This window comes from Zalophus californianus, chromosome 11 (assembly GCF_009762305.2).
Source record: "Zalophus californianus isolate mZalCal1 chromosome 11, mZalCal1.pri.v2, whole genome shotgun sequence".
Lineage (NCBI taxonomy): Eukaryota > Metazoa > Chordata > Mammalia > Carnivora > Otariidae > Zalophus > Zalophus californianus.
In genome coordinates, this window is record NC_045605.1 from 29,888,359 (window position 1) to 29,909,259 (window position 20,901).

The 20,901-nt window shown below is 36.7% G+C and overlaps 1 protein-coding gene across 3 annotated transcripts in view; it reads left to right on the plus strand.

Moving 5' to 3' along the window:
* The window catches only part of LOC113914711 (beta-galactosidase-1-like protein 3), a 53,467-nt gene that overhangs the window by 15,731 nt on the left and 16,835 nt on the right, over nt 1–20,901 (plus strand). The window lies entirely within an intron of this gene.

Here is a 20,901-nt window from a genome sequence, read left to right on the forward strand (position 1 = left end):
CAGAACAGCTAGACAGACTGAGCTCTTAAAGACCAAACTGATTATGGTTTCCTCTGCTTAACATACTTTCCTGGGTTTCCTTTGTGCCCAGGATATATCCAAAGCTGGTGCCATGGCTGGCGAGGCCTGGTAGGACCTGATGCAGTCTTCCATTCCAGGCTCAGCCCTCACTGCTCTTCTCCCTTAGGCGGGAAAGCCTTCTTCAGTACTGCAAAGTAAGAGGCGCACTGCTCACGTGGCCAGAGTGTCCCGCGGTGCTTCCTCTGCCTTACACCCTCCTACACAAGTTTTAATTAAAGAACAAATTAATCTTATTTCCTCTTCTCACTAATTTCTACACATCTTCTGACCTAGTAAATGGAAGGGACTCTGCCAGGGCTGGCTCCATGGCTTTCTATTTTTTTTTTTTTTTTTTTTTACCAACAGATTCCAAAAAGTTAACTTTGAGCAAAATCAAATGGTATTTGTCTTTATCTGACTTATTTCACTTAGCATAATACCCTCTAGGTCCATCCATTTGTTGCAAAGGGCAAGATTTCATTTATTCTTTTTATGGTTGAGTAATATTCCATTTTATATATATATATATAATATATATATAAATAATCCCTTCTTCCTTATCCATTCATTTATCATTGGACATTTGGGTTGCTTTCACATCTTAGCTATTATAAATAATGCGGCAATAAACATAGGAGTGCATGTATCTTTTCAAATTAGTGTTTTCATTTTCTTTAGGTAAATACCCAGTAGTGGAATCACTGAATCATATGGTACTCCTATTTTTAATTTTTTGGGGGAAACACCATACTGTTTTCCACAGTGGTTGCCCCAATTTACATTCTCCCTGACAGTGTACAGGGTTCCTTTTTTTCCATATCCTCATCAACACTTGTTATTTCTTGTCTTTTTTTTCTTTAAATTTTTTATTGTTATGTTAATCACCATACATTACATCATTAGTTTGTGATGTAGTGTTCCATGATTCATTGTTTGTGCATAACACCCAGTGCTCCACACAGAACGTGCCCTCTTTAATACCAATCACCAGGCTAACCCATCCCTAACCCCCCTCCCCTCTAGAACCCTCAGTTTGTTTTTCAGAGTCCATCGTCTCTCATGTTCGTCTCCCCCTCCGATTTACCCCCCTTCCATTCTTCCCTTTCTGCTATCTTCTTCTTCTTTTTTTTTCTTCACATATATTGCATTATTTGTTTCAGAGGTACAGATCTGTGATTCAACAGTCTTGCACAATTCACAGCACTCACCATAGCACATACCCTCCCCAATGTCTATCACCCAGCCACCCCATCCCTCCCACTGACCCCCACTCCAGCAACCCTCAGTTTGTTCCTGAGATTAAGAATTCCTCATATCAGTGAGGTCATGTGATACATGTCTTTCTCTGATTGACTTATTTCACTCAGCATAACACCCTCCAGTTCCATCCATGTCGTTGCAAATGGCAAGATCTCATTCCTTTTGATGGCTGCATAATATTCCATTGTGTATATATACCACATCTTCTTTATCCATTCATCTGTCGATAGACATCTTGGCTCTTTCCATAGTTTGGCTATTGTGGACATTGCTGCTATAAACATTGGGGTGCACGTACCCCTTTGGATCCCTACATTTGTATCTCTGGGGTAAATACCCAGTAGTGCAATTGCTGGGTCATACGGTAGCTCTATTTTCAACTTTTTGAGGAACTTCCATGCTGTTTTCCAGAGTGGCTGCCCCGGCTTGCATTCCCACCAACAGTGTGGGAGGGTTCCCCTTTCTCCACATCCCCGCCAACATCTGTCATTTCCTGACTCATTAATTTTAGCCATTCTGACTGGTGTGAGGTGGTATCTCATTGAGGTTTTGATTTGGATTTCCCTGATGCCGAGCAATGTTGAGCACTTTTTCATGTGTCTGTTGGCCATTTGGATGTCTTCTTTGGCAAAATGTCTGTTCATGTCGTCTGCCCATTTCTTGATTGGATTATTTGTTCTTTGGGTGTTGAGTTTGATAAGTTCTTTATAGATTTTGGATACTAGCCCTTTATCTGATATGTCATTTGCAAATATCTTCTCCCATTCTGTCAGTTGTCTTTTGGTTTTGTGGACTGTTGCTTTTGCTGTGCAAAAGCTTTTTATCTTGATGAAATCCCAATAGTTCATTTTTGCCCTTGCTTCCCTTGCGTCTAGGAAGAAGTTGCTGTGGCTGAGGTCAAAGAGGTTGCTGCCTGTGTTCTCCTTTAGGATTTTGATGGACTCCTGTTTCACATTGAGGTCTTTCACCCATTTTGAGTCCTTTTTTGTGTGTGGTGTAAGGAAATGGTCCAGTTTCATTCTTCTGCATGTGGCTGTCCAATTTTCCCAACACCATTTGTTGAAGAGACTTTTTTCCATTGGACATTCTTTCCTGCTTTGTTGAAGATTAGTTGACCATAGAGTTGAGGGTCCATTTCTGGGCTCTCTATTCTGTTCCATTGATCTATGTGTCTGTTTTTGTGCCAGTACCATACTGTCTTGATGATGACAGCTTTGTAATAGAGCTGGAAGTCTGGAATTGTGATGTTGCCAGCTTTGCTTTTCTTTTTCAACATTCCTCTGGCTATTCGGGGTCTTTTCTGGTTCCATACAAATTTTAGGATTATTTGTTCCATTTCTTTGAAAAAAGTGGATGGTATTTTGATGGGGATTGCATTGAATGTTTAGATTCCTCTAGGTAGCATTGACATCTTCACAGTATTTGTTCTTCCAATCCATGAGCATGGAACGTTTTTCCATTTCTTTGTGTCTTCCTCAATTTCTTTCATGAGTATTTTATAGTTTTCTGAGTACAGATCCTTTGCCTCTTTGGTTAGATTTATTCCTAGGTATCTTATGGTTTTGGGTGCAATTGTGAATGGGATCATCTCCTTAATTTCTCTCTCTTCTGTCTTGTTGTTGGTGTATAGGAATGCCACTGATTTCTGTGCATTGATTTCATATCCTGCCACTTTACTGAATTCCTGTATGAGTTCTAACAGTTTTGGGGTGGAGTCTTTTGGGTTTTTCACATAAAGTATCATATCATCTGCAAACAGTGAGAGTTTGACTTCTTCCTTGCCGATTTGGATGCCTTTGATTTCTTTTTGTTGTCTGATTGCTGTGGCTAGGACTTCTAATACTATGTTGAATAGCAGTGGTGATAGTGGACATCCCTGCCGCATTCCTGACCTTAGGGGGAAAGCTCTCAGTTTCTCCCCATTCAAAATGATATTCACTGTAGGTTTTTCCTAGATGGCTTTTATGATATTGAGGTATGTACCCTCTATCCCTATACTCTGAAGACTTTTGATCAAGAAAGGATGCTGTACTTTGTCAAATGCTTTTTCTGCATCTATGGAGAGGATCTTATGATTCTTGTTCTTTCTTTTGTTAATGTATTGTATCACGTTGATTGATTTGTGGATATTGAACCAACGTTGCAGCCCAGGGATAAATCCCACTTGATCGTGGTGAATAATCCTTTTAATGTACTGTTGGATCCTATTGGCTAGTAATTTGGTGAGAATTTTTGCATCCATGTTCATCAAGGATATTGGTCTGTAATTCTCCTTTTTGATGGGGTCTTTGGTTTGGGGATCAAGGTAATGGTGGCTTCATAAAATGAGTTTGGAAGTTTTCCTTCCATTTCTATTTTTTGGAACAGTTTCAGGAGAATAGGTATTCATTCTTCTTTAAAAGTTTGGTAGAATTTCCCTGTGAAGCCATCTGGCCCTGGGCTTTTGTTTGTTGGGAGATTTTGGATGACTGCTTCAATTTCCTTAGTGGTTATACATCTGTTCAGGTTTTCTATTTCTTCCTGGTTCAGTTTTGGTAGTTGATACATCTCTAGGAATGCATCCATTTCTTCCAGATTATCTAATTTGCTCATAGAGTTGCTCATAATCTGTTCTTATAATTGTTTGTATTTCCCTGGTGTTGGTTGTTATCTCTCCTCTTTCATTCATGATTTTGTTGATTTGGGTCATTCCTCTTTTCTTTTTGATAAGTCTGGCCAGGGGTTTATCAATCTTGTTAATTCTTTCAAAGAACCAGCTCCTAGTTTTGTTAGTCTGTTCTACTGTTCTTTTGGTTTCTATTTCATTGATTTCTGCTCTGATCTTTATGATTTCTCTTCTCCTGCTGGGTTTAAGCTTTATTTGCTGTTTTTTCTCTAGCTCCTTTAGGTGTAGGGTTAGGTTGTGTATTTGAGACCTTTCTTTTTTCTTGAGAAAGGCTTGTATTGCTATCTACTTTCCTCTTAGGACTGCCTTTGCTGTATCCCAAAGATTTTGAACAGTTGTGTTTTCATTTTCATTGGTTTCCATGAATTTTTTTAATTCTTCTTTAATTTCCTGGTTGACCCATTCATTCTTTAGTAGGATGCTCTTTAACCTCCATGTATTTGAGTTCTTTCTGACTTTCCTCTTGTGATTGAGTTCTAGTTTTAAAGCACTGTGGTCTGAACATATGCAGGGAATGATCCCAATCTTTTGGTACCGGTTGAGACCTGATTTGTGACCTAGGATGTGATCTGTTCTGAAGAATGTTCCATGGGCAGTAGAGAAGAATGTGTATTCCGTTGCTTTGGGATGGAATGTTCTGAATATGTCTGTGAAGTCCATTTGGTCCAGTGTGTCATTTAAAGACTTTATTTCCTTGTCATGGGTATCTATTTTTTAATGGCTGTAGTAAGTCTTTTTTGTTGTTGTTGTTGTTAGTTCTTTTTCTCTTGTCACTTTTAAAAAATTTTTAAATTATTATTATTTTTTTAATTTAAATTCACTTAGCCAACATATAGTACATCATTAGTTTCAGATGTAGTGTTCAATGATTCATTAGTTGCATATAACACCCAGTGCTCATCACATCACATGCCCTCCTTAATGCCCATCAGCCTGTTACGCCATCCCCCCACTCACCTGTCCTTCCACACCCTGAGGAAGTTTGTTTCCCAGAGTCAAGAGTCATGGTTTTTCTCCCTCTCTGATTTCTTCAGTTTCCCCCCTTCCCTTATGATCCTCTGCACTGTTTCTTATGTTCCACATATGAGTGAAACCATATGATAACTGTCTTTCTCTGATTGTCACTTTTTTAAAAAGCAGCTTTGTTGAAATATAATTTATACACCATTAAATTCACCCATTGTCAGTATACAATCCAAGATGTAGAGTTTTACAACCACTGCCATAATCTAAAGAGTTTCCCCACACTCATTTGTGGTAAATCCCCTGCCCCGTCTCCAGCCCTAGGCAAACACTGATCTGCTTTTCATCTCTATAAACTTGCTTTTTCTAGACATTTCATATAAATGGAATCATGCACTATCTTGTCTTTTGTATCTGGTTTCTTTCAGGCAGCTTGATGTTTTTGAGGTTCCTCTGTACTACAGCATGAATCAGCAGTTCATTCCTTTTGATAGCCGAGTAGATAATGTTCTTGTATCCTATGTCTAAAGTCATAGCCAAAGCCAAAGATCATGCAGTTTTTCTCTTATGTCCTTCTTTCGTACACTAATATGGTTAAACATGGGTTTTGAAAGTTGATCCAGGCTTGTATTCCTGGTATTAATTCTACTCGTTTGTGATGCATTATTGTTTTATATTCTGCTGGATTCAATTTCTTCATGTCTTATTGAGGAGTTTTACTTCCATGTTCATGAGGGATATTGGTCTTTGGTTTTCTTTTCTTATAATGTCTTTATTTTAGAATCAGGGTAACACTGGCCTCATAAAATGAGTTTGGAGGTATTTCCTCCTTTTCTATTTTCTGGAAGAGGTTGTATAGAATCCATAGCATTTCTTACTTAATGTTTGGTAAAATTCACCAATGAAACCATCTGGACCTGAAGTTTTCTTTTTAAAAAGACTTTTAACTAGAAGTTAATGTCTCTAATAGATGTAGCATAATTTAGATTATTTCTTGTTGAGCAAGTTTTGGTAGTTTGTGTCTTTTAAGGATTTATTCTATTCTATTTCATCTAAGTTTATGAATTCATGGGCACAGAGTTGTTTGTAATATTCTGTTGATATCCTTGTAATGTCTTTATTGTCAGTGGTGGTGGCCCTTCTTTCATTCCGATATTGGTAAGTTTGTGTCTTCTCTCTTTTTATCTCAGTCATTGTGACTAGAAGTTTAACAGTTTTATTGATCTTTTCAGAGAATTAGCTTTTGGCTTTTTTTTGCTTTATTTTCTTCCTGTTCTCTATTTCATTGATTTCTTCTCTGATCTTTAGCATTTTGTATTTTGCTTCCTTTGGACTGAATCGGCTCTACTTTTTCTAGGTTGTTTGTTTGTTTGGTGGAAGCTTAGATTACTGACTTGAGAATTTTTTCTTTTCTAATATGAGCATTTATGGCTACAAAATTTCCCTGAATGCACTGTTTGATATGCTGTATTTTCATTTTCAAAAATGTTTCAAAAAATGTTCAAAACATTTTAAAATTTCCCTTGAGAATTCATCTTTATTCTATGTATCAGAAGTATGTTGCTTAATTTTGGAATCCTTGGGGATTTTCCAGGTATTATTCTGTTGTTGATTTCTAGTTTAATACCATTAAAGTCCAAGAATATACTTTGCATGATTTCTCTTCTTTTACATTTGTTAAGTTTTGTTTTATGACTCATAAGATGGTCAGTTTGGTGAATGTTCCATGTACACTTGAGAAGATGTGTATTTTGTATTTGTTTTTAAATTTCCGTTAGCTTAAGTTGATTGTTGGTACTGTTCAGGTAATCTCTATTCTTACTGATTTTCTACTTACTTATTCTATCAATTATTAAGAGAAGAGTGTTGATATCTCTAAATATAATTGTGGATTTATTTATTTGTCCTTTCAGATCTATCCGCTTTTGTCTTTGTGTATTTTGAACCACTGTTTTTAGGTATGTGCACATTTAGAATTGTTGTATTTTCTTGGAGAATTCACCCCTTTATCATTATGTAATGAGCATCTTCCTTGTTTTGAAGTCTACTTTGACTGATATAAATAGAGCTATTCCAGCTTTCTTTTGGTTAGTGGTTTGCATGATGTATTTTTCTTTATCCTTTTACTTTTTACCTTTCTTTTTTTTAAGATTTTATTTATTTATTTGAGAGAGAGAGCATGAGCAGGGCAGAGGGGCAGAGGAAGAGGGAGAAGCAGGTTTCCCCCTGAGCAGGGAGCCAGACTCAGGGCTTGATCCCAGGACCCTAGGATCCTAACCTGAGCTGTTAACTGACTGAGCCACCGAGGTGCCCCAATTTTTACCTTTCTTTAAGTATTCATATTTAAAGTGGATTTCTTGTAGACCGCATATAATTATGTATTACTTTTTAAAATATTTAATCTGACAGTTTTTGTCTTTTAGCTGATGTAGTTAGATAATTCACATTTAAAGTGATTATTGATATAGTTGGATTAAAATCTAGCATCTTGCTAATTCTTTTCTATTTTTCCACTTGTTATGTTTCTTTTCTCTTCTTTTTTTCCCTTCTCTTGAATTAATTGAGCATTTTTTATGATTATATTTTATCTCCTCTATGGACTAATAACTTTTCTCAGGGTTTAAAGTTTTAGGTGTTGCCCAAGGATTTAAAATGTACATGTTAAATTAATCTGAAAGTACTTTCAAATACTGAACTGCTTCACATGTAGTATCTTATGCATATCTTATATGCGCTATCTTATAATAGTATATTCTTAAATTCTCATTTTAAAGATGCTATTCTATTGTGTTGGGTTATTTTGTTGTTTTGTTTTGTTTTGGTTTTCATGGTTTCTGATGATAAGTCTATATTAATTCTTGCCTGTGGCTTTTGTAGGTGATTTGTCTTTTTTTCTCTGACTGCCTTTAGAATTTTCTCATTGTCTTTGGTTTTCAGAAGCTTAAGTATAATATACTTGGGTGTGGTTTGTTTCTTAGAGTTTATCCTGCTTGATGTTCCACAGATTAGATCTATGGTTTGGTGTCTGTAATTAATTTTAGAAAATTCTCAGCCATTACTTATTCAAGAATTTCCTCTCTTCTCTCTCTCTTCTTCTGCAGGTCCAATTACATGTACATAAGATCATTTGATATTGTCTCACACTGCTTGGATGGTGGTTTTTTTTTTTTTTCCTACTCTTTTTCTCTTTATTTTTTAGTTTGGCTCATTTTTATTGACTTCTCTTTAAGTACACTGATTTAGTCCTCTCCTCCATTGAGTCTACTGGTGAGCTCAGTGAAAGACTTCTTTATTTCTATTACTGTGTTCTTGATTTCTAGTTTTTCATTCACTTCCTATAGCTTCCATCTGTCAACTAAAGTTATCCATCTGATTTTGCATGGTGTCCACCTCTTCTATTGCAACCTTTATCATATTAATCATAGTTATTTTAAATTCCATATTTAATTACAACATCTGTCTTATCTGAGACTGTTCTTGATTATTGCTTTATCTCTTTGAAATGTGTTTTTTTCCTTGCCATTTTGTAGGGCTCATAGTTTTGTTTTGTTTTTAAATGAAAACTGAACATCTTGTGTGGGACATAGATACTATCTTGGAGGTAAGCATGCCTTTCTTTCTGCTAGCCTTTTAATGGGGGGTTTGTGTCAACCTAGTCAGGAGTTGGGCTGAATTTGAGGTTTCTTGTTGCTAAAGTTATCCTCCTTGAACCACAGCCTTCAAATTCCTCTAGAATATCTCATGTCTAGTGTGAGGTCTAGTTTTTCAGAGGTATTTTCTCTATGTCTGGACTCCTCTTGGCTTCTGTTCTTCCTGCTTTGCACTGCACCCCAAGAGAGTCTGTCTTTCCCAGCTCTCCCATCTATATTATATGTCATTTATACTCTATACTGGTTAGCCTCATGGTGAGGGAGGAAATGCATTCCCTGATGTTATAATTAAGCCTCAGTCTTAGGCAAGCACTGTGTGCCTGGGTCTGAGGGGTAGGCCTTTCAAGGCTCCTGTTTCTTCGCTAGCTGTATTTCCAGGCCCAGCACAGGTTCTTGCTCCTCTCCCAATGGTAGTGTTTTGTTTTGTTGGTTTTTCCCTGCTCTGTTTCTCAGAAGCAGTAGGTTTCTATGAGCATCCTAAGGTGACAGCTTTTGTTGTTCCTGTCTCTGCAGATTAAGTCTTTTGTTCCCTAGAAGAGAGGAGTATGGGAGATTTGGCAGAGGCTGCCGCTTCCCTTCCCCAGCCAGTATTGGGAAGGAAGCCAAAGTACCTCAGGCCTGTTGGCTTAAACAGTATTTATCTTCTCACAGTTCTGGAGGCTAGAATCCGAGATTAAGGTGTCAAAAGGGTTTGTTTCTTCTGAGGCTTCTCTCCTCAGCTGACTTCTCTGGGCATCTTCACAAGGTTCTCCTTGTGTGTGTGTCTGTATCCTAATCTCTTCTTAAAAGGGTACTAGTGATATTGGATTAGGGTCCACCCTGATAATCTCATTTAAACTTAATTAACTGTTTAAATATCCTTTTCCCGAATATAGTCATATTCTGAGATACTGGGGCTTAGGACTTCCAGTATAAATGTGGGGAGGCCCCACAATTCAGCCCATAACTTTCCACCTTCACCCAAATTTAGGTCCTTCTTGCATGCAAAATATATTAACCCCAGGCCTGCAACCTCAAAGTCCAACTTTTTTTTTTTTTTATTCCAGCATCAACTCTGAGTCCAAAGTCTCATCTCATACAGGTAGAGATGAGACTCCGGGTATGATTCATCCTAGGCAAAATGCTTCTTTAGGTATGAACCTGTGAAACCAGGCAACAAGTTATCTGCTTCCAAAATACAATGTAGGATAGGCACAGGATAGACAATCTCATTCAAAAAGGGAGAAATTGGAAAGCAGAAAGGGGTCGTGGGTGGCAAGCAAGTCCAAAACCTTGTAGGGCAAATTCCATTAGATTTGAGGCCTCAGAATAATAATTAAACTTTATGGCTTAATAATAATTCCCTGTTCTCTATGTTTACCAGGGTGGGCTTCCCTTTCAGGCCCACCAGGTGACAGCTCCATAACCTCAGCCCTGGGCATTGGCTGTGACTCCTCTGGGACCTAGAAAAAGATGACACAGCCCCATCTGCTGGGCTTTTGTGTCTACAGTAGTAGTGGTAGCCTGCTGACTTCTCAATCACCTTCAGCGTCATTCCTCTTTTTTCTTGAAGGATAATGTATATTTGCAGCCTGATAGCTCTATTGGCCCATCCTGTAGAATCCCAGAAGTCCTACAGCTTTCCTTCATTTTGCCTCAGCTCTGTCCCCTTCTGTCCAAGTCAATAGCATTTCGGCTAGTATAAAATTTTTAAAAACCTACTGGCCTCCCGTACAATTCATGGGAACCCACGCCATTAGACGTGGGAACTTTCCTAGATAGCCCCACCTCTATTCCCGGCCTCTGTTGAGTTGGCTAAATGGATCCATAAGTCACCAACAACCTCTGTAGCAAATGATTGTCCACCCACATCTTTGATGTTCTCTAATTGCACCTTTTCAATTTTTACAATATAGGTAGGCTGAGAATTTTACAAATCTTCAAGTTCGGGTTCCTTTTTGCTTAACAATTCCTTCTTCAGTTTATCTCTTTCCTCTTATATTTCACTATAAGGAACAAGGAGAAACCAGACCATGACATCAACATTTTCTTAGGAATCTCCTCATCTAAATATTGAGGTTCATCAATTGCAAGTTCTGCTTTCCAAAATACTAGAACTCAATTCATCCAAGTTCTTTGCCATTTTATAACAAGGATTAACTTCCCCTTCCAGTTTCCGATAACATTTACTGATTTCCACCTGAGATCTCATCAGAAGCATCTTTAACATTCATATTTCTAACAGCAATCTGTTTATGATGACATTTATATTCTCTAAGATGATACAAGTTCTCTCTCCAGCTCTCCTATTCTTTTTCCAAGCTCTCACTAGAATTGCCTTTAATCCCATATTTCTATTAACAGTCCCTTCAAGGAAAGCTAGGCTTATTTTTAGCAAGCACTTCAAGGTTCATCCAGCCTTTCCCCATTACCCAGTTCCAAAGCTGCTTCCTTATCTTTAGGCATTTGTTAATTAATAAACAATCACCCCAGTACCCCCCCAAAATCTATATTAATTTCCTTGGGCTGCCGTAACAGAACACCACGGGCTGGGTACTTAAACAACAGTCATTTATCTTCTCACAATTTTAGAGGCTTAGACATCCAAGATTGAGGTGCCAGCAGGGTTGTTTTGATCTGAGATTCTTTTCTTGGCCTGTAGATGGCCTTCTTCCCCTCCTTATGTCTTCACATGGTCTATGCTTGTCTATATTCAAATTTCCTCTTTTTATAAGGACACCACTCATTTTGGAGGCCCTGTCGCCAAATACAGTCACATTCTGAGGTCCTGGGAATTAGGACCTCAATATATGATTTTTTTTTGGTTGGGGGGCACCCAGTTCACCTGTAATAGAAAGTTACTGAGGATTCTCCCTAGTCTTCCCACAGAACATGTGGTGGGATTTGTGGAGGTAAAATCTGCATAAAGGTGTAAGACCCAACCACAATCAGGCCCCTGGAGGATTCACATTTTCATGCTAGCCCAATATGTTTTCCTATGTTCTTTTTTTTTCTTCAAGATTTTATTTATTTATTTGACAGAGACAGAGATAGTGAGAGCAGGAACACAAGCAGCGGGACTGGGAGAGGGAGAAGCAGGCTTCCCCCCAAGAAGGGAGCCCAATGCGGGGCTCGATCCCAGGACCCTGGGGTCATGACCTGAGCCGAAGGCAGACGCCAACGATGAGCCACCCAGGCGCCCTTCCTATGTGTTCTTTCCCATATCTTTAAAAAGACAATGAGAAATAAATGAAGATAAGAGAATAACCCACTCTCATTATAAAACTATCATTTGTATCTGTTTAGGAGTCACTCATTTGGGGTGTTCAGTAGGTTCTTCTCCCTTCTTATTTTTCTAAGGTTTTTTTTTTTCTTAATTGAGGTACAATTGACGTATAGCATTATATTAGTTTTAGGTATATAACAGAATGATTTGATATTTTTATATATTGTCAAGTAATCACCACAATAAGCCTAGTAAACATCCATCACCATACTTAATAATATTTTTTCTTGTGATGAGAACTTTTAAGATCTACTCCCAGCAATGCTCAAATATGAACACAGTATTATTAACTATAGTCATGTTGTTGTGCATTACATCCCCATGACTTATTTGTTTTATAACTAGAAGTTTGTACCTTTGACTCCCTTCACCCATTTCACCCAACCCCCCATCTTCCCTTCTTCCCTCCATCGGGCAACCAGCAGTCTGTTCTGTTTCTCCAAGCTTTGGTTTTTGTTGTTGGTTTTTAACTTTTTTTTTTTTATGATTCAACATATAAGTGATATATTTGTCTTTCTCTGTCTGATTTATTTCACTTTTCATAATGTCCTCAGGTCCACCCATGTTGTCACAAATGGCAAGATTTCATTCTTCTTTATGGCTGAAATAGTTAGTTTCTCATATATATCACATCTTCTTTATCCATTTATCCATCAATGGACACTTGGTTTGTTTTTATACATTGGCTATTGTATAATGCTCTAATGAACATGGGGATGTGTATATCGTTTTGAGTTAGTGCTTTAATTTTTTTCAGATAAATACCCAGATGTGGAATTGCTGGATCATATTGTATTTCTATTATTAATGTTTTGAGGAACCTCTACTGTTTTCCGTAGTGGTTCCACAAATTTACATTCCCACCAACAGTGGATTCCTTTTTCTCTACATCTTCACCAACACTTGTTATTTCTTGTCTTTTTGATGAGTCATTCTTACAGTGAGATGATATATCACTGTGGTTTTGATACACATTTCCCTGAATTATTAGTGATGTTGAGCATCTTTTCATGTACTTGTTGGCTATCTATATTTCTTCTTTGAAAAATGTCTATTCAGATCTTCTGCCCATTTTTACATCAAGTTATTTGTTTTTTTGCTATTGAGCTATATGAGTTCTTTATGGATTTTAGATATTAACTCATTATCAGATATATTATTTTCAAATATTTTCTCACATTCAGTAGGTTGCCATTTCATTTTGTTGATGGTTTCCTTTGCTGAAGAGGAACTTTTTAGTTTGATGTAGTCTCAATTGTTTATTTTTGTGTTTGTTGCCTTTGCTTTTGATGTCAGATCCAAAAATCATTGCCAAGACCAACATCAAGGAGCTTACTGCCTATGTTTTCTTTTAGGAACTCTATGGTTTCAGGTCTTACATTCAAGTATTTAATTTATTTTGAATTAATCTTTATGTAAGGTATAAGATAGGTGTTCCACTTTCATTGTTTCACATTTGGCTGTCCCTGTTTTCCTAACACCATTTATTGAAGAGACTAAAGTTTCCCCATTTTATATTCTTTGGCTGTCCCTGTTTTCCTAACACCATTTATTGAAGAGACTAAAGTTTCCCCATTTTATATTCTTGGCTCCTTTGTTGTAAATTAATTGACCATATGTGTGTGAGTTTATTTCTGGGCTCTCAGTTCTGTTCTACATTGTTTGATCTGTGGATGTTAAACCATTCTTGCATTGCAGGGATAAATCCCACTTGTTGATGGTGAATGATTCTTTTAATGTATTGTTGAACTCAGTTTGCTAATATTTTATTGAAGATTTTTGCATATATGTTCATCAAGTGTATTGGCTTGATATTTTCTATTCTTGCAGTATGCTTGGTCTGGTTTTGGTATCAGGGTAATTCTGGCTTTGGAAAATGAGGTTAGAAATACTCCCTCCTTCTATTTTTTGGAAGAGTTTGGAAAGGATTAGCATTAGTTCTTCTTTAAATGTTTGGCAGAATTCACCAGTTAATCCATTTGGTCCTGGACCTTCACTTACTGGGATGTTTTTGATTCTCTAAAGTTTCATGATTCAGTCTTGGCAGGTTGTATGTTTCTAGAAATCTAAGTATTTCATCTTGGTTGTCCAATTTTTTAGCATATTCATTGCCTGTTCATTGCAGTCTCTTATTTTCCTTATATTAATGTGTATCAATTGTAATATGTCTTCTTTCATTTCTGATTTTATTTATGTGAATCCTCTATCTTTTTCTTGGTAAGTTTAGCCAACGGTTTGTTTATTTTGTTTATCTTCTCAAAAAACCAGCTCTTAGTTTCATTGATGTTTTCTATTGTGTTTTTAGTCCCTCATTTTTTTCTACTCTGATCTTTATTATTTCCTTTCTTCTATAAACTTTGGGCTTAATTTGTTCTTTTTTTAGTTCCTTGAGATATAAAGGTAGGTTGTTTATTTGAGATCTTTCTTGCTTTTTAATGTAGGCATTTATCACATGAACTTACCTTTTAGAACAGCTTTTGCTGCATCCTTTAGGTTTTGGTATGTAGTTCTATTTTCATTTGCCTCAAGATTTCTTGATTTCTCTTTTGATTTCCTTTTTGACCTATTGATTGTTCAGTAGCATGTTTAATCTTTTATATACTTCTGAATTTTCCAGTTTTCTTCTTGTAATTTATTTCTAGTTTTATACTATTATGTTTGGAAAAGAGCTTGATATGATTTAAATATTCTTATATTTGTTAAGACTTATTAAATAAATATTTACAAATGTTATATCCTCTTGTTGGATTGACCTCTTTACATTGCTCCCCTATATAATGACCTTCTTTATCCCTTATTACAGTGTTTGTCTTAAAGTCTATTTTGTGTGATATGAGTATAGCTTTTTCCCAGTTTTCTTTTGGTTTCCATTTACATGGAATATCTTTTCCATCTCTTGCTTTCAATCTATGTATGTCCTTACATGTGCAGTAAGTCTTTTGTAGGCAGCATATAGATGGGTCTTATTTTTTTTACCCATTCCACTATTCTATGTCTTTTGATTGGAGAATTTAGTTCATTTACTTTTATTTATTTTATTTATTTTTAATTTTTATTTATTTATTTATTTGAGAGAGAGAAAGGGAGGGAAAGAGAGAGCACAAGCAGGGGGAGCGGCAGGCAGAGGGAGAAGCAGGCTCCCCACTAAGCAAGGAGCCTGATGCGGGACTTGATCCCAGGACCCTGGTATCATGACCTAAGCCAAAGGCAGATGCTTAACTGACTGAGCCACTCAGGCAACCCTATTTTATTTTATTTTTTAAAGATTTTATGTATTTACTTGAGAGATTGAGAGAGAGCAAGAGCAGGGGGGAGGGGAGAGGGAGAGGGAGAAGCAGACTTCCCGCTGAGCGGGGAGCCTGATGGGGCACTCCATCCCAGGACCCTGGGATCATGACCTGAGCTGAAGGCAGATGCTTAACTGACTGAGCCATCTACATGCTCTTCCATTTACTTTTAAAGTAGTTATTGATAGTAATGCACTTATTGCCATTTTGTTCATTGTTTTCTGGCTGTTTTATAATTCCTTTGTTTCTTTCTTCTTTTCCTGCTCCCTTCTTTTGTGATTTGATGATTTTCTCTAAAGGTATGCTCAGATTCCCTTCTTTTTATCCTTCATATATCTACCATATGTTTGCTTTTTGATTACCATGAGGCTTGCATAGAACAACGTAAACTTATAACAGTCTATTTTAAGTTGATAACAACTTAGTTCAAACACATTCTAAAATTACATTTTTATTACCCTTCCCCATGTTTTGTGTTTTTGATGTCGGAATTTATTCCTTTTTATCTTCTGTAGCATTACTTTTTATATTAAGGCAAGTTTCAACTGTCGTTGATATTGCCATACCCGATTTCTTTGTTTAATCTATAAATAGTATATCATTTTTGTGTCATCATTTTACTTTTAATTTTACTGTAACTTTTTAAAATTTAATTTATTTAAATTCAATTAGCTAACATGTAGTACATCATTAGTTTCAGACGTAGTGTTCAATAATTCATCAGTTGCATATAAATATAACACCCAGTGCTTATCATATCACATGCCCTCCTTGATGACCACCACCCAGTTCCCCCATACCCCCACCCACCATCCCTCTAGCAACCCTCAGTTTTTTTCCTATAGTTAAGAGTCTCCCATGGTTTTTCTCCCTCTCTGATGACTTCCCATTCAGTTTTCCCTCCCTTCCCCTATGATCCTCTCTGCTGTTTCTTATATTCTACATACGAGTGAAACCATATGATAATTGTCTTTCTCTGATTGACTTATTTCACTTAGCATAACACCCTCCAGTTCCATCCATGCTGATGTAAATTATAAGTATTCATCCTTTCTGATGGCTCAGTAATATTCCATTGTATATATATATATATACACCACATCTTCTTTATCCATTCTTCTGTCAATGGACAATATTTATCATATTTTGCTATTTATTTCTTATATCCCAGATATTCTATTTAGGATTATTTTTCTTCAGATTGAAGTATATCCTTTAGAAATTTCTTTAGGGGCACCTGGGTGGCTCAGTTGGTTAAGCATCTCACTTTGGCTCAGGTCATGATCTCAGGGTCCTTGGATCAAGTCCTGCGTTGGGCTCCCCACTCAGTGGGGAGTCTGCTTCTCCCTCTCCTTCTGCCTCTCCCCGACTCATGCTCTCTCTCTCTCTCTCAAATAAATAAATAAAATCTTTTAATAAAATGGAAATTTTCTTTGTGATATCTGCCTATGGCATAGTCTATTTTTTTCCATTTCTTTTTTTTAATTTATTTTTTTATTAGCATATAATGTATTATTTGTTTCAGAGGTACAGGTCTGTGATTCATCAGTCTTACACAATTCACAGAGCTCACCATAGCACATAGCCTCCCCAGTGTCTATCACCCAGCCACCCCATCCTTCCCAACCCCCTCCACTCCAGCAACCCTCAGCTTGTTTCCTGAGATTAAGTCTCTTATGGTTTTTCTCCCTTTCTGGTTTCGTCTTGTTTCATTTTTCCCTCCCTTCCCCTATGATCCTCTGCCTTGTTTCTCAAATTCCACATATCAGTGAGTTCATATGATAATTGTCTCTCTATGATTGACTTATTTCACTTAGTGTAATACCCTCTAGTTGCATCCACGTTGTTGCAAATGGCAAGATTTCATTTTTCTGATGGCTGCATAATATTCCATTGTATACATATACCACATCTTTATTCATTCATCTGTTGTTGGACATCTAGGCTCTTTCCATAGTTTGGCTATTGTGGACATTGCTGCTATAAATATTGGGGTGCACGTGCCCCTTCAGATCACTACATTTGTATCTTTGTGGTAAATGCCCAGCAGTGCAACTGCTGGGTCTAGGGTAGTTCTATTTTCAACTTTCTGAGGAACCTCCATACTGTTTTCCAGAGTGGCTGCACCAGCTTGCATTCCCACCAACAGTGTAGGAGCCTCATCCTTGCCAACAACTGTCATTTCCTGACTTGTTAATTTTAGCCATTCTGACTGGTGTGAGGTGGTATCTCATTGAGGTGTTGATTTGGATTTCCCTGATGCCAAGTGATGTTGAACACTTTTTCATGTGTCTCTTGGCCATTTGGATGTCTTCTTTGCAGAAATGTCTGTTCACGTCTTCTGCCCATTTCTTGATTGGATTATTTATTCTTTGTGTGTTGAGTTACATAAGTTCTTAATAGATTTTGGATACTAGTCCTTTATCTGATATGTTATTTGCAAATATCTTCTCCCATTCTGTCGGTTGTCTTTTGGTTTTGTTGACTGTTTCCTTTGCTGTGCAAAAGCTTTTTATCTTGATGAAGTCCCAATAGTTCATTTTTGCCCTTGCTTCCCTTGCCTTTCACAATGTTTCTAGGAAAAAAATGCTGTGGCTGAGGTCGAAGAAGTTGCTGCCTGTCTTCTCCTCTAGGATTTTGATGAATTCCTGTCTCACATTTAGGTCTTTCATCCATTTTGAGTCTATTTTTGTGTGTGATGTAAGGAAATGGTCTATTTTTTTTAATACCTCAGTCTCTCTCTCTTTTTTTAAATTATTTTTATTTATTTATTTGACAGAGAGACCGCAAGAGAGGGAACACAAGCAGGGGGAGTGGGAGAGGGAGAAGCAGGCTTCCTGCTGAACAGAGAGCCTGACAGGGGGCTCGATCCCAGGACCCTGGGACCATGACCTGAACCGAAGGCAGACACTTAACCACTGAACCACCCAGGCGCTCCAATACTTCAGTCTTTCATTGGCTCTGGAATTCTCACTTGGTAGTTGCTTTCTTTCAGCACATAATCTGCTGAATTTATTGTTGCATTTAAAAAGTCCCTGTCAGGCTAACTCCTCTGAAGGTAATTTTTACTCTGTTGTCTGCTATAAAGAATTTTGTCTTTTGGGCACCTGGGTGGCTCAGTTGGTTGAGCCTCCAACTCTTGATTTTGGGTCAGGTCATAATCTCAGTGTTCTGGGATCAAGCCCCATGAGGTTGGGCTCTGTGTTCAGCAGGGAATCTGTGTGCCGATTTCTCTTCCTCTACCTTGGCCCCTCCCCCCATTTGCACACACATGCTCTTTCTCTCTAAAATAAATAAATAAATCTTAAAAAGAATTTTGTCCTTGTCTTTGGTGTTTTTTTCACTTAGACTGTAACTTGTTTATGTGTGAATATATTTATTTATTATTTTTTCCAATTTGTTGAAATTCTTGGACATGTGTATTCTCAGATAGTATCTCTTCAACTATTGCTCCTGCCCTATTGTCTCACTCCTTTCATTCTGAAATTCCAACTACAGTTATGGTAGACCTCATGTGTGCTTTATATCTGTTTTAGTTTGTGTATTTTTTCTTCTTATGTTTCCTTTTGGATACTTTCTTCTGATCTATCACATTCTAATATGTACTAATTCTCTTTTGAGCTATATTTAAGATCATCTGTTTTATCCAACATCTTTTTTTGTCCTGAATGAGAAGGTGGGTTCAAATAACATAGATCATCATTACTGAGATTGAAAGTTTTCTATTATATCTTTAGTATGTTTCTTGACTTGCTATTTGGTTTATTCTGTTCAGGGACACAAGTTTTGTATAGTGTAAAATTTTTCATCTGTCTTTCACGTGTCCTTTGTCCATTTTTCTCTAATCCTTCTACTTAAGTTCATGTCCATTTAATTTTGTTTACTTTTCACTACTTTTTTGTCCCTCGCAGTGTTTATTTACCTTTTAGCTTCTTCCAGTTTTGACTTAGTATTTTCTATTTTATCTCCTTTTTTGTTTTGTTTTGTTTTGTTTTACTCCACTGGTTATATTTTAGCTCCTTATGTTTTCTTATCCTGTCCTTTTTGAGTACTTTTAGTTTTGTCTAATGCCTCAATTTATAGAGGTAATTGTTTCATTGAGATTTTTAACTTCACACCAATATTTTTGGGCCACAATTTTGACCTACTCCATTGCAAGTTTTTGGTGTTTCTCCTCTCTAATTTTGTTTTTTCATTTCTCTTTTTTTAAATGGTAAATTTAAAATTAGTTTCTGTTCTTATTCCTTTTTTTTATTAATACTCTGTTTTGATTAGATGAGTTCTTATTGGCTCAAGTACTTAAGAGAAGTTCCTGTAAGTCTTTGAGTATAGGACTCCATTTCAGGGTAACAATATATCTTAATGGCCCATTGTATTCAGGGATGAATTCTTTTCTTTACCTACCTCCTTTTTCCCATTCCTGGCTCTCTCAGGGAGGCAGTTGAAATTGTAAGACTGATGTCAGATACCTCACAAGCAGACTTCTTTCTACTACATTTTTTATCTGTGATTCTACAATAGTTATTTTCTTTCAAGCTTCTGATATATTGTATTATGCAAAATGTACTCCTTTTACCAACTTGTGAACCTCATTCTGTAATTACAAATAAGACATTGTTGATGTACTATAGGGTATGCTTTCTACTTGGAAGAAATTTGTGCTGGTACTCTTTCCTAAAATCTTCAACAAAAAGCATTTTCTTTCTACATTTGTCCAACACTTGATAGAACTTCAGGGCTTTGGCACTCTTTCATTTTAATTTATGTTTTGAAGTTTCAGATGTCAATTAGATTCATGGAAGATGTTTGTGTTTCCATTTCTCATTCTTCATTATGATTTTGAGGATTTCCAAGAGAATGTCAAGTGCACCAATAGCACAGTGCTACTTTAATACCAGAAATCAATCTTCCCTCTTTAATACAAATGCTATTTATTTAATAAAAGTTTCCAGTGAAAAATAATAACTGCCAAAAAAGAAGAAAATGGAAGCCAGGGAATATATACTTAATTCAGGAAACAAATATCAAAAATGCTTATTAATATGCATAAAGATATGAATAAAATTATTTATGCATGAGATAAGAGTAAGATATTAAGAAAAATGGATATTCAGAGAACCAAAAGAAATCTTTGACATGAAAATCTAATATTTAAATTAAAAGTTAAATATGAGTTAGAGGTAAAGTTGAGGAAATTTCCTAGAAATACAGCAAGTCAACAGGATATAAAATATGAGACAACATAAATGTCTCATAAGATCAATTCAGAAGGCCCAACACCTCACTAATAGTTATGAAAAGAGGACAAAGAACACAGAGAAAAGGAAATCACAAAAAACTAATGTAAGAAAACTTCCTTTAACTGAAGGATATGTATCTCCAAATTGAAAATGCCCTTCAAATGGTCAACACAATAAATGATTTTTAAAAGGGGGGCACCTGGGTAGCTCAGTTGTTAAGTATCTGTCTTTGGCTCAGGTCATGATCCCAGGGTCCTGGGATCGAGCCCCACATCAGGCCCCCTGCTCAGTGGAGAGCCTGCTTCTCCCTCTCCCACTCCCCCTGCTTGTGTTCCCTCTCTCGCCATATCTCTCTCTGTCAAATAAATAAATAAAATCTTAAAAAAAAGACCCACATTGTAAAACTAATGTGGAATGAGGAAAACTGTAGGCTTACTATATACCAAGCAATGAGAATCAGGCTTTTAAAATATTGACATTGGATGACACAAAGCAATGAAATATATGTTTA